Consider the following 15,004-nt stretch of genomic DNA (forward strand, 5'->3'; position numbering starts at 1 on the left):
GGCTTTCATTACGTAGCTCTGCGGTGCGTGTGTATCTTGGAACGATGCTTTGTTATTATTGTCTTCAATCCGAAGACTGGTTTGATGGAGGTCTCCGTGCTACTCTATCCTGTGCGAGCATCTCCGAATAACAACTGCAACGTGCATCTTTCTTAATCTGTTTATTGTGTTCATCTCTTGGCGTCTCTCTCTACGGTTTTTACCCCCTCCCCCCCTCACCACCTCACCACACGCAAGCTTCTCTCTATTATTAAACTGGTGAATCCTTGATGTCTCCGAATGTGTCCTGTCTGCGCTCCTTTCTTTTGGTCAAGTTGTGCCACAAATTTCTTGTCTCCGCAATTCTGTTCAGTACCTCCTCATTAGTTACGTGACCTACCCATCTAATGTTCAACATTCTTCTGTAGTACCGCATTTCGAAAGTTTCTATTCTATTTTTGTCTAAACTGTTTATCGCCCATGTTTCACTTTCATACATGGTTACGCACCAGACAAATAATTTGACAAAAGGCGTCCTCACACTTAAAACTGTATTCAATGTTCACAAATTTCTCTTACTCAGTGATGCTTTCCAAGCCATTGTCAGTTTCCATTTTACATTGAAGAGCCAAAGGAACTGTTATACCTGTCTAACATCGTGTACGGCCCCCGCGAGAACGGAGAAGTGCCGCAACACGACGTTGCATGGACTCGACTAATTTCTGAAGTAATTCTGGAGGGAGGTGATACCATCAATTCTGCAGAGCTGTCCATAAATCCGTAAGAGTACGAGGGAGTGGAGATTTCATTTGAACAGCACGTTACAAGACATCCCAGATATGCTCGATAATGTTCATGCCTGGTGAGTTTGGTGGCCAGCGAAAGTGTTTCAACTCAGAAGTGTGTTCCTGGAGCCACTCTGTAGCAATTCTAGACATATCTGGTGTCACATTGTCCTGCTATAATTGCCAAAGTCCGTTGCAATGCACAATGGACATGAGTGGACGCAGGTGATCAGACAGGATGCTTATGTGCGGGTCACCTGTCAGTCGTATCTAGACGTATCAGGGAGTTCCATATCCCTCCAACTGCACACGCGCCCCACCATTAAGGAGCCTGCGTCATCTTGAACAGTCCCCCTCTGACATGCAATGCCCATGGATTCAGGACGTTGTCTCCATTTGAAATGACACTTGTCTGACCAGGCAACATGTTTCCAGCCATGGGCAGTCCAGTGTCGATGTTGATGGGTCCAGGCGAGGCGTAAAGCTTTGTGTCGTGCAGTCATCAACGGGTTACGAATGAGCCTTCGGCTCAGAAAGCCCATATCTATGATATTTCGTTGAATGGTTTGTACATTGACATTTGTTGATGGCCCAGCATTCAAATCTGCAGCAATCTGAGGATTGGTTGTTCTTCCGTCACGTTGACCGAGCGAGGTGGCGCAGTGGTTAGCACAATGGACTCGCATTCGGGAGGACGACGGTTCAATCCCGTCTCCAGCCATCCTGATTTAGGTTTTCCGAGATTTCCCTAAATCGTTTCAGGCAAATGCAGGGATGGTTCCTTTGAAAGGGCACGGCCGATTTCCTTCCCTATCCTTCCCTAACCCGAGCTTGCGCTCCGTCTCTAATGACCTCGTTGTCGACGGGACGTTAAACACTACCCACCACCACCACCACCTTCTGTCACGTTGAACAATTCTCTTCAGTCGTCATTGGTCCTCATTTCGTCGCTACCTCGGAGATGCTGTGTCCCATCGCTCGTGCGCCGACTATAACACCACGTTCAAATTCACTTAAATATTGATGACCTGCTGTTGTCGCAGCAGTAACCGGTCTAACTACTGGGTCAGACACTTGTTGTCTTACATAGGCGTGCCGACCGCAGCGCTGTATTCTACCTGTTTACATATTTCTTTGGCGCTTCATTGTATATTCTCTCTACTTATAGCCATCACTAGCTATTTTGCTACTCAAATAGCAAAACTTATCTACTACATTAAGTATCTCGTTTCCTGATGTACTTTCCTTAGCGTCACCTGATTTAATTCGACTATATTTCATTATCCTTGTTTTGCTTTTGTTGATATTCATCTTATATCCTCCTTTCAAAACAACGTCCTATTCCATTTAACTGCTATCCCAAGTCCTTTGCTGTCTCTGCCAGGATTACCTCGTTATGTATGAACTGCAGGTGGTGTAGACGTGTCGGAGCTGGAGTTGCTTGTATCCTCAGTGGTCTAATAACTGTCTCGTCTATGGACGTTGACATCCTGCTGCTCACTGTGGTTTGCCTGTTAAGACTAGGTGTCTGAGCATAGCGTATACTTTGTCGCGAGGTGTTTTATGCCATCCCCACAAGAGGGCTTCCGATCCACCTAGACACCGACATATCCGCCTTTTTAACGGAAATGTGTTGGGCACGCATGCCCTGTTATTTGTCTATAGTGTTTGTGCAATAGTTGTGGTCTACGTACAGGTTAACAGTTATTGAACAATATAAAAAAAAACCGCAAATCAGTTACAAACCATGGCGTGCACACACTTTATTCAACATGTAAACGTCAAAAAATGGTTCAAATGGCTCTGAGCACTATGGGACTTAACATCTATGGTCATCAGTCCTCTAGAACTTAGAACTACTTAAACCTAACTAACCTAAGGACATCACACAACACCCAGTCATCATGTAAACGTCACTACGGATAAATTCGGATTTAGGTTATGACATGTTCGATATGCCTGCCATCATTAGCGTTGATGTGGCGCAGACGAATAGTGAAATATACCAAGACCCGCTGAAGTGTCGAACATCGATGCTGTACATGACCTCTTGAATGGCTGTTTTCACCTCAGAAATGGTTTCGGGGTTACTGCTGTCCACCTTGTCTTTAATATAGCCCCAGAGAAAGGAGTCGCATGTGTTCAAATCCGGAGAATATGGGGACAAAGAGGCCCATGCCAGCGGTATCTGGGTATCCCATAGCCAAATGCAGTCCCCAGAGTGCTCCTTCAGGACATTAAACACCCTCCTGCTTCAATGGGGTTGCGCTCCGTCTTTCATAAACTACATCATCTCGAAATCAGGATTACTTTGGATAATGGGGATGAAATCACTTTCCAAGACCTTCACGCACCATTCGGCAGTCATCGTGCCATCAAGGAATATTGCATCGATTTTTCCAAGACTGGACACTGCACATCACACAGTCACCTGTTCAGTGTGAAGAGTCTTATAGATCGCGAAATGTGGGTTCTTAGTCCCCCAAATGTGCCAGTTTTTCATATTGACGAACCCACCCAAATGAAAGCGGACTTCATAGCTAAACCACACCATACTAATTACCGTCATGCCCCTTGGTCGTACATTTTGAACGTCCTAACGCAAACCATTCAGACGTTATGACTATTTTATTTCAGATAGTTCAATAATTGTCATCCTTTATGGAGAGAACTGCCTCAGACTTGTCAGCGTTTACCCTGACACGCCATTTCTCCACCCGAGGATCGCAATATCTAAGCACTATGGGACTTAACATCTATGGTCATCAGTCCTCTAGAACTTAGAACTACTTAAACTGGTAGATGTGAGTTAATGTTTGATGGTTTCCAGTCATGCGCTAATATGGCGGTGTCATTTGCGTAGATGGCAACCATCGTCTTATGTGTTGTTACAAAAACGTTGTTATGGAGGTTAAACAATGGGAACCCCAGGACACTGTCTTGAGGACGGAATACATGTCGTGTTGGTGGTTTGTCCTGAATGTAAGTAAGATATGATTAAGAGACATACTAGTGCGTCGGGGAAACAAGCGTAGCTGAGTCTGCAGCTGCGCCACAAACAGTCGAGGGCTTTGTCGGTGTCCGGGAACACAGCCCCAGTTAATTCGGTGCATTTGTAGCCGCCAGGCAGGCGTTCTACTAGACGGAGAGGTTGTTGTACTGCAAAGTTCTGATTCCTGAAGCCGAAATGCTCCGGTCTCAGGTCTCCTTGTTGATGCAGGGCCTAATGCGCCTGTCACCTTTCAGCAACTTATTCAGCATGTTGACGGGTCAGTAATTTTGTGGGGCGGATTGGTCTTTCCCTGGCTTCTAAACATCAAGACCTTTGCCACTTTACAAAAGTCAGCGACGAGTTGGTGTCGTAGGATGATATTCTTGGTGTGTGTTAAATATTTTAAGGCTACATACATGTACTCTTTGAGGATTCGGGTTTGAATGTCAAAAGGGCACGGAGCTTTCCCAGCTAGGGTGTGCTTGATAGCCCATGTGATTTCATGTGTGCTAGCACATCTGATTTCATCGCTAGCGTGCTGGGCTTCATGTTGTGTAACCACCCGGTCCGTTTCAATACTGTGTATGCAGAAACCAGATTCGGTGTGAAAGACGCAGCTAGTGTTCTGGCTATTAGTTCTGCCTTGTCGTCTGCGTAGTAGGCAGTTCCATTAGGTCCTCGTAGAAGTACACCCCTGGAAATGGAAAAAGGAACACACTGACACCGGTGTGTCAGACCCACCATACTTGCTCTGGACACTGCGAGAGGGCTGTACAAGCAATGATCACACGCACGGCACAGCGGACACACCAGGAACCGCGGTGTTGGCCGTCGAATGGCGCTAGCTGCGCAGCATCTGTGCACCGCCGTCGTCAGTGTCAGCCAGTTTGCCGTGGCATACGGAGCTCCATCGCAGTCTTTAACACTGGTAGCATGCCGCGACAGCGTGGACGTGAACCGTATGTGCAGTTGACGGACTTTGAGCGAGGGCGTATAGTGGGCATGCGGGAGGCCGGGTGGACGTACCGCCGAATTGCTCAACACGTGGGGCGTGAGGTCTGCACAGTACATCGATGTTGTCACCAGTGGTCGGCGGAAGGTGCACGTGCCTGTCGACCTGGGACCGGACCGCAGCGACGCACGGATGCACGCCAACACCGTAGGATCCTACGCAGTGCCGTAGGGGACCGCACCGCCACTTCCCAGCAAATTAGGTACACTGTTGCTCCTGGGGTATCGGCGAGGACCATTCGCAACCGTCTCCATGAAGCTGGGCTACGGTCCCGCACACCGTTAGGCCGTCTTCCGCTTACGCCCCAACATCGTGCAGCCCGCCTCCAGTGGTGTCGCGACAGGCGTGAATGGAGGGACGAATGGAGACGTGTCGTCTTCAACGATGAGAGTCGCTTCTGCCTTGGTGCCAATGATGGTCGTATGCGTGTTTGGCGCCGTGCAGGTGAGCGCCACAATCAGGACTGCATACGACCGAGGCACACAGGGCCAACACCCGGCATCATGGTGTGGGGAGCGATCTCCTACACTGACCGTACACCTCTGGTGATCGTCGAGGGGACACTGAATAGTGCACGGTACATCCAAACCGTCATCGAACCCATAGTTCTACCATTCCTAGACCGGCAAGGGAACTTGCTGTTCCAACAGGACAATGCACGTCCGCATGCATCCTGTGCCACCCAACGTGCTCTAGAAGGTGAAAGTCAACTACCCTGGCCAGCAAGATCTCCGGATCTGTCCCCTATTGAGCATGTTTGGGACTGGATGAAGCGTCGTCTCACGCGGTCTGCACGTCCAGCACAAACGCTGGTCCAACTGAGGCGCCAGGTGGAAATGGCATGGCAAGCCGTTCCACAGGACTACATCCAGCATCTCTACGATCGTCTCCATGGGAGAATAGCAGCCTGCATTGCTGTGAAAGGTGGATATACACTGTACTAGTGGCGACATTGTGCATGCTTTGTTGCCTGTGTCTATGTGCCTGTGGTTCTGTCAGTGTGATTATGTGATGTATCTGACCCCAGGAATGTGTCAATAAAGTTTCCCCTTCCTGGGACAATGCATTCACGGTGTTCTTATTTCAATTTCCAGGAGTGTATGTAGTGTCGCACCATTGAGATGTGTTGAGCTGGATTCCATCTGGTCGTGTGGCACCCAGCTCAGCATATGTCTCGTATCACTGCGTGTTACTGAATGTTTGTACTTCCTCCCGTATTTTCCTGATGTGCAGTTAACAGAAAAGGTTCCTGGTGCGGGACGATTTCTCATATAGATTATTCCCCGGATGTCTTGGAGCAGGGCCGTTGAGTGTTATTTAAGTATGAGAACTAGAGTGGTATCAGACATGGCGTCCCGGACTCCTTGCTCCTACAGCTTCGTCAATTCGTGCTGGTTAAGTAATTTCGTGTGTTTCTCGGATACAACTACCAAGCGTTTCAACAGAGTCCGATTCCCTCGATTGTAGTGCAGTACATAGAGTGACTCTGTGTGCAATACGGCCGGCATGTCGATAGAGGCCATATCGTCTTCAGCTTCAACGCCGGGTGTTCCTGTGATGCAGCAAGTGGGCATGAGCGTGGGTACGTCGGGCACTAATTTGATGGAGATTCGGCTTAGTGAATATTTGTAGGCTACCTTTCTTTCGGTTGGAGTTTCGTGTTCCTGGTTTACAATGTGGTTTATTCCGTTAAATGATCTCTAATGGTGATGACTTGAGGAGCAATGTTGAGTACAGTGCTGATATCACTTGTTATGTAGTAATTCGGTGGGTTTTATAGCGACATCAATGCAGTGTGAGTTCCACTGAACTCGATCCTGATGGGCTATGTTTAGAAACAGCCGTTGCAACGAAGAAGAATCATATAATGAAACTTACTGTCAGATTAAAACTTTGTGCAGAACTGATACTCGAGTTCGAGACTCGATCTTGGGTGTCGGTCCAATACACAGTTTTAATCTGCCAGGAAGTTTCATTCATTTGAGGATCAAAACAATTTACATTTCCTCATGTCATCTAGTTTCAAACCCTTCAGAATGAGTTATGAATGAGCTTGCAATGTTGTCTGCTGTCGCTGCTAACATTGCTGTTAAGATTCGTACAATAAATAGATAGAACAAGTGATAAACGAACTAACTAATGATTCAATACCGCTACCATCAGTCCTGGTTTTGAAAAATTTGCTTCCACTATATAAGATCAGGAAGATTATTCCATGGCCTTCATTATTCACACTGAGGCACAGTCATGTTGTCAAGCTTGCTTTTACTAACATTCAGAAAACTACTGAGAAGAGCTAGTGGTATGATATACTTAAAATGTCAGTGAGATCTTTTACTGTGGGTCGAGAATTGCTTGTTAAGTCTAACAGAAGAAATTTACTAGCTCACTAGTTCCCATTCTATGTAGGATTATTCCAAGTGAGTTTTGCACCACAATGCCATAGAAGTGGAAACACTCTGGGCCAAGTGTTTGAGAGAAGTTCATCACATGTTTAACATGACACTGTTTTATGAGTACAGATGGTGAATTGTATTGTGACATGACTTGAGATGTGGTACATGTAGCTACTGGTGCTTATTTGAATTTATGTACACTGACATGTAGTATGTAGTATGATTTAAGATCAGGTATAATTTTAGACGTATTGGTTGAATATTTTCTCCCCAGGAACTTAGAATGACTAGTAAATGCTGAATGAAAGCTGCGATGGGTGTATATTACAAAGCATTGCTGAGGACAAATTGTTAAGCAGAGGGTCCCAAAAAACAACTGAAAATGAAAGCGTACCAAAAGGGAAATGGTAACAGGTAACAAAGGTGTCAGGTCTTGGTAAGGTATCGACAATTAACGTAGTTTGATATCAACCTTGAATGAAATGGTGTCTTAGGCATCCCAGAATTATACACATTTATGTATTTACATATCATATCTTTCCTTGAATTGATTATGCTTTGGTCATTATGTTGTATAACATGTTTAATATGTTCATGTGAAATAATCTCATCTAGGCAATACGAACGACTAACGATTGCAGGAGATGTGCTTACAACAATGTCAGAATATTTTTCACTTTGTTTTAGGTGAAATGGAGGAGAAATTTTAAAGATAAGAGCCATGATTCTTTTCCTGACTATATATATATATATATATATATATATATATATATATATATATATGTGTGTGTGTGTGTGTGTGTGTGTGTGCGTGTGTGTGTGTGTTTGTATGTATTATATATACTTCTGCCTCATTAACTGAAGCTACAAACTTTATTAATCTAAGAATCCTGCCTGCAGGAAACTGAATGAGAACTAGAGAGTTTATATTTTGAAGGTTGAGAGTAGCTGTGCTGTAGTGTTGTCAGTAGTTGGGTGTAGGAATTTCGAAACTGTCAGTAGCTTAGAGGTAGTTCAATGACGATAGTGTGTGTTAAGAGAAAAAGGATCTTAAGACACCAAATTAAAAAGGTTCTTTGGTACCATCATGAACAAAAGCTTGTATCTTGGGATTTCTATAATTAAGCGCACTGACGCGAATTTCAATATGTAAGCCACGTATGTTTCAACCATTAATTTGTTGTTCTAAGTATTATACGAATATGTTATTTGTTCAGTGTCTCTGGGTACACCACCTTACGCCAGCTCATACCTTTTTTTTCTTTTAAAAGTCAATATTTGAATATTGAATATGTTCCTTGAGTGGAGATCGAGAGTCACTCTTATTACTTATAAATAAGATTCGTCATTCAAGATTCTATAATTATCAATGAGTGCTCGTTTTGTTTAAGCGTTACTAATTACTTGTATATTTTTCATGATGAAATGAGAGATGAAGGAGTTCATGAGAACACTGGCGTGAGGACGTACGAGATACTGAGCATTGCTATCGGCTGATTAAAAAAAGTTCAAATGTGTGTGAAATCTTATGGGACTTAACTGCTAAGGTCATCAGTCCCTAAGCTTACACACTACTTAACCTAAATTATCGTAAGGAAAAGCACACACAGCCATGCCCGAGGGAGGACTCGAACCTCTGCCGGGACCAGCCGCACATTCCATGACTTCGGCTGATTACTTTGCCACACAAGACTACAGGTAGTCCTGTTAGAGGAACATTTGTTACATATCATAGTCGAGCGGAATGACACTCGGGGTGGGAAATTTCAAGCCAGGGGTGAGATGCTTGCTGCAGAGAAGGCTGCGAGACTGCAGGCAGAGGGACGGCTCACATAGATAATCAACTGCAGCCATAATTCTGTAGCGTGGGAGTTATCAACTTGGGTACTACCATACCAAGATTAGAGTCAGATACTCGTACTAATTGAGAATGGATGAAATTATGAAATGTTAAGGGGAGGTTTACTATCTTTTGGTTAAAAACTCCATTTTTTTACATTGCATTTTTGGATCCAAAAAAGTGTTGAGAATCACCCCTGAAACGGTTTTCCTGAATACGGAACGGAAATGTTTGTTATTTGCGGTCGAACAAAAAAATGCACCTGCCTGAAATCGGCCTTTTTCACGCACCAGTGTTTTTCTTTCGGAGCACGAGTTTTGTACCGGTGCTTGGGAGGAAACACACAAAATTCAAATGAAAGTTTGAACGCGTGTATTTGGAAGTTGGCCCCCAAGAATTTGCATTCTGGAGCGAAGACTGTGGAGATTGCGACTTTCCTGGCAGTGAGCAGCTTCAACGAAGGGTATTCAGCAATTCTGAAGACCATGACAACGATGGACGTCACTCTGGGACTCTATTTAACGCAGTTCGCCAAGCATTCGGGCGACCACTTGATTCAAGCAGCCAAAAACCGCTTGTCATTGGCCGTATGAGCGCCTCTGGAGCAGCGCAGGATGGCCCAGATCGAGCAGAACGACCTCTATGAGGAAGATGGGGAAGGACTAGTTTATGTATAATAGCAGACTGAAGGTACGTTGTGTAACATTGCATTTATATGTAGTCAAAACTTCAAACGCGTTTTTCTCGAAATGACTTTTATTTATCGCGCGGTATGGTAACTTCAAATCTACTGAACCCATTGGCATGATTGTTTGTTTCCGACGAAGCTAACTAAATTGTCTAGGAGTTGTACCACTTTTACACCGATCCATCAACTATAAATATTTTTACTTGGCCGACGAAGTCGAAAAATCGATTAGAAAAACACTATTTGTTTCAAATGGACCCCATTTTGTTTCCTATGGTCCAAATAACTTAAGCGAGGTACAACTACTAAAGAATCTTACATACTTCGCTAACGTCAACTCAATTTCGATTCCAGACGAGCCGGCTGACCTGTCACATACCGCGCCTGGAGTTCTACATCGAAATTTTGTTTCCTTCCGACGATATTTCCACCTTTGCTCTTCGACATTTCCGGTCGAAAAAGTTCCAGTTTGTAGAGGAAATATCAATAAACATTTTGACAAAATTTGATATTGATATCTACAACACATCCAGCGGAAAAAAGTCTCAAAGAACATGCATTTTTGGGGCCCAAGATAGTAAACCTCCCCTTAAAAGAATCAAAACATAAACTTCAGCGTAAATGAAGAGTGGAGAGAAATTAGCCATATAATAACGAAATCAGCTGAAGAGGCTATAGAAAAGAGGATGAAATATACCAACAAAAGAAGTCTTCATAATGGAATTAAGATGTAGTAGGGATGGTTAGTGGAACGGAAGATCATTATTTAAAATATCTCGATAGAAGAAGGTTACAAGATCATATTCAATATAATAGACAAATAGCACAGGTTAAATGAAACACGAGACGAGTGAAAAGACAGAGCTGAGAGAGGTTAGGTGGCTTGCGGAGTATGGATGTAGATGTAGATGTAGAAGACAAATAAGAAAAATAGAAGCACTCAACAAATAGGAGAAAGATACCCTACATTGGAATAATATCACCGATGAAAAATGGCTAGAGTACTTCCGAAACCTATGGATAAGGAACGAAGAAAATATCGTAACAGTTCAATCAGATGTAAATGCAGATCCAGTCTTCTTCGTAGAATTGGTAGATTGTTATTCACGAGTGACAAACACTGATTCATATAAGAGATATGTTGTGTAATAATTCGAATTTGTATTAACAGTGCTGTGGCGAGATTTAATGCACGAAATAATATGTGACATCTCTTAAATCAAATGGAACAGCTCCTTACCGAAAAGCAGGCCCGCATTTCGCTGTAGTCACAACAATCGCAGCATTCAATTTTAGAAGCCGCCGAGTGAGCATTAGAATTCTGGGATATGTGCTTCACCATGTACACATACAAATACATTCCTCACGTTTACTGCTAAACTTTTGCAAACATCCATTTTTGCACAGATAATTAGAGCTGCGGTGTTGTCTCTATTGTGAATGTACTTACTTAGAGAGGAAGGCGTACTTCAAATTTTGTGTGAAAAGAGATGTGTATTTGTTTGTTGCAGGCTAAAGTGCAATGCTGAATTCAGTTTTTTGTAGGATGTGACACGATCAGTTTGGAATGTTTTCTGCTGGTTTCCTCAAAAGAAACATTCCAAATCTGCTTTTAATTACAAGCGGAGAATGATGAAAGATAACTGTTCCGTTAGCGACTTTCGTTATTCACTCATATCGTGTATTTGTTAAGCTGTTAACGCAATTCTATACCTAGTTATCGACTGTGACCAACATACTTTGTCTTTGAATCGGTCTTTACTACGTTCAGGAAGATTTTGGATTCCGGCTGGGCAGACCAATCAGATCCCAGCCTACCTCGTTGCGAACGCTGGTAATCATTTTTGGAAAAACACTTTATTGCCTTCTGGTGGAGTGGTTGGCAGTTTTCAGGGCGATGTAGTGGATGAGGTATAGGTTTTCCGTGTGCAAGATAAGCAGATATACGAAACGCATTTGTTAACCATTTGCAGAGATGGAGTAGTTCACGTGCAATCAATTTATTATTTCGTGTTGTGAAATTTTAAGGAGGAGAATAGCAATGAAACATTCACGCTCGTAAAGCTTGTTTTCCATGTGGAAAAACTGTCCTTGGGTCTTTGTGAGTCGAATAGATTACGATACAAGGTAAGAAATCTGTTTACTAATAATTCATCCGAAGGACAGAACATTATATTTTGTCATATTCCCTGCCAACGAGGTTTCTTCATAGTTCTGTGACGTGTAGAGTGTCTTTTGTCTCGTGTTCTTACATGTGTTAAATGCTTTCTGTACCTCCTGTTTTCTGACCACTAGTGTTGAATGTGCTACCTTGCATTAATTGCATTTGGAGACAATTACATGTGTTTAGTTATGAACGTAACACATTTCTTTCTACAGATAATTTCGCCTGAAAAAATGAGGAATTCGTTCTGGGACATCGTGGAAGATTCTCATTTCATCCCTTATGGGTTGTGGCGCTATACGTAGCCTTCAGAATGGGTCTGTAGCGGAGGCACGTTCCAAGCAGACAGCTATAATTGAGATTCTTTTGGCGGAAAATCAGAGCATCTGAGGTATTCACCGGCGCTTGTAGAATATCTACAGAGACGCGCCAGTGAACAAAAGCACGACGAGTCGTCATCATCACAACAAAGTGTGGAACGTGCGGACAGTCTCATTGTAGATGATCAGCAGATTACAGTTAAATACTTTGCTCCTCAAATGGACGTATCTGTTGGCAGTGCTCAGACACTCGCCCACCAGTTAGGGTACTCAAAAGTGTGTCCCCCACTGGGTACCTCACCGCCTTACCGAAGACCACGTACAGCAATGGAGGACCACCTGTGCAGAATAACTTGCACGTTGCGAGTTTGATAGTGATAATTTTTTTGTCGAACATCGTCGCAGGCGATGAAACATGGGTTCATCACTTTGATCTGGAAACAAAATGGTGATCCATGGAGCGGCTCCACACCTCACTTCTCTGAAGAAAAAGTTCAAAGTTGCACCCTTAACTGGTAACGACATGCGAAGGTCTTCTGGGATTCTGAAGGGGTTGTTTTGTTTGACGTCCTCCCTCGTGGTACAGTGATAAAGTCTGAAGTGTACTGTGTTATCCCCAGGAAACTGAAGAAAAGACTTTAGCTTCTTCGTCGCCACAAAAATGCAAATGAACTTCACTTCTCCATGCCAATGCAAGAGTTCACTCAGGTCTACACCCTCGCGGGGAGCTTACAAAAGTTCACTCCACTGTTCTTCCTCATCCACCCTAGGGCATGGATCTCGCATCTTCCAACTTCCATCTGCTTTGCCCAATGGAGGGTGCACTTGTTGGAAGCAGTACGTGTATGACGGGGAGGTACTGATGCGGCAAGACTTTGGCTCTAACATTGACTGGCGGAGTGGCCCCATGCGTGCATACACGCCTTCCCAGCCAGGTGCATTGATCAGAGATTATTCTGAAAAGTAAGGTTTTCTAGCCGAAAGAGTGGGGTATAGTATGTTGAACAGTACTTCCGGATAAGGCCAACGTGCATTCAGAAAGAAGTTTGTTGCATTACCTGTTGAACCCTCGGAAATCAGTTCTCCTTGATATTACTTTCCTATTTGGATGGATGGATGCCGACTTGCGCTTAAGAGTTATCATACCATCTCCCGATCTGGAGTGTACTACTTGCCTTTAGCAGTGGTAAAATTATTCTTGAATTCTCGCTTCAATTAATATCAAAACTAGAGCCAGCCACTGTGAACATTATACATCGCTCTCCTATACACTTTTTTTCCAACATAAAAGGGAGGTATCTGAGGCTGGCGCAGCTAAAAGAGTTAGTGTTTCTTCATTTGATTCAGAGTGTAATATTATTTGATACTTTGCATAACGTAATGGGGCCACATGCCCATCGCATAACATGCAACTGTAAGCCACGTTTCAGACGAAAGTTAGTTTACCTTCGCTGTGCCTACTAGTTTATGAGTGAGCCTAGACACTGTTCATGAGAGGGCTTTACAGTTCAGGACGTTTTATGGACTTGTTGTCACAAGTAATCCATATTCCAAAACCTAGCAGGAACCTCACAAGTATAAGTTATAAACTGCCCTACCTTTTACGTAATGCTTTGAATCAGTATTCCAGAAAGACCTAGAAACAGTAGCTCTATTCGGGGAAGTGACTGCTGTTTGCCACAAGATGTTAAGTGCGCTAAATCTGACAGAAAAGATTTACTCCGAAAGCTTACCAGACTCTCGGAGTGCAGCATAATAAATCGCTACAGAGCACAAAATACTAGTAATTCATTTGAAATAAAAACTGTAATACCACTGTTACCGCTGCTGCTACGCTTTTGCTTTGGCAACAGCCGCTTGAACATCTAAAAGAAGGAGAATGATTTGTGACTGCATACTTGAAACAGATGTCTGTGGCCAAATACAGATAAAAAGGAAGTTGCGCATTTATTCCCAGTAATCAATTTAAAAAACGCAAAGTCAAATGTACTTATAAAAATATTGCATGTAATTGCGTAATTGCACAAAAACTAAAGACCAGAAATACACTATTCACAAGAATTAGGGGAACACGTTATCAACGTCCAGTATGTTAAATCGATTTTGATGCAGACGGTACCTGTGGTGTTATTGCGTGGCCTGGGAACTTTGCTTTCAATGCAGGAAACAGTTAAAATCATTCGCCATCTATTGTCTGTGTTGCACGTTACAGTTTCAGTGAGCGTTCAGAAGGAAGTGAGTACCGGAGTCCCGGTGTTTCGGGTGAGATACACTAGCGGCACTTTTCATTTGTGGACGTTATATTCAACCAGCCACATATAGTGTGACATCTTATTGCAGTGCCAGTTACAAGAACGGTCTTTTTGCAGCAGATGTTGCTGCAGATGTCAATGGCTTTTCATATGTCATGTTCTAGATGTACCCTTGTCCGGTTAATGGCTGACGCTACAGATCAGTTTGCATATAGATCAATTTATTTATGAAAATACATAGTACCGTCATCAACAAACTTTACATATTCACATACTCCTTTACCTTTAACCCAAATGAGTACAGACTAATTTACAGATATTTTTCTCTTATTACGAGTATACAAAGACAATGCCGAAGGCGACATATAAGCTGATTTACCAAAGTCTTTATTTGCAAGTTCTGCCATATGGTAAGTACGACAGGCAATAATGTCTCTACCAACAAAACTTTCAAGTCCAGGTACGTTAGGAACTCCCGTACCTCCACGCACAATGGCTACAGTGTGCCAACCATTACCTTGATTGAAAGTATTATTAACCGCTACAGGGAGCCCGGTCAGAAAAGAAAGTGAGTTG

Source organism: Schistocerca gregaria, chromosome 8, assembly GCF_023897955.1.
Source record: "Schistocerca gregaria isolate iqSchGreg1 chromosome 8, iqSchGreg1.2, whole genome shotgun sequence".
Lineage (NCBI taxonomy): Eukaryota > Metazoa > Arthropoda > Insecta > Orthoptera > Acrididae > Schistocerca > Schistocerca gregaria.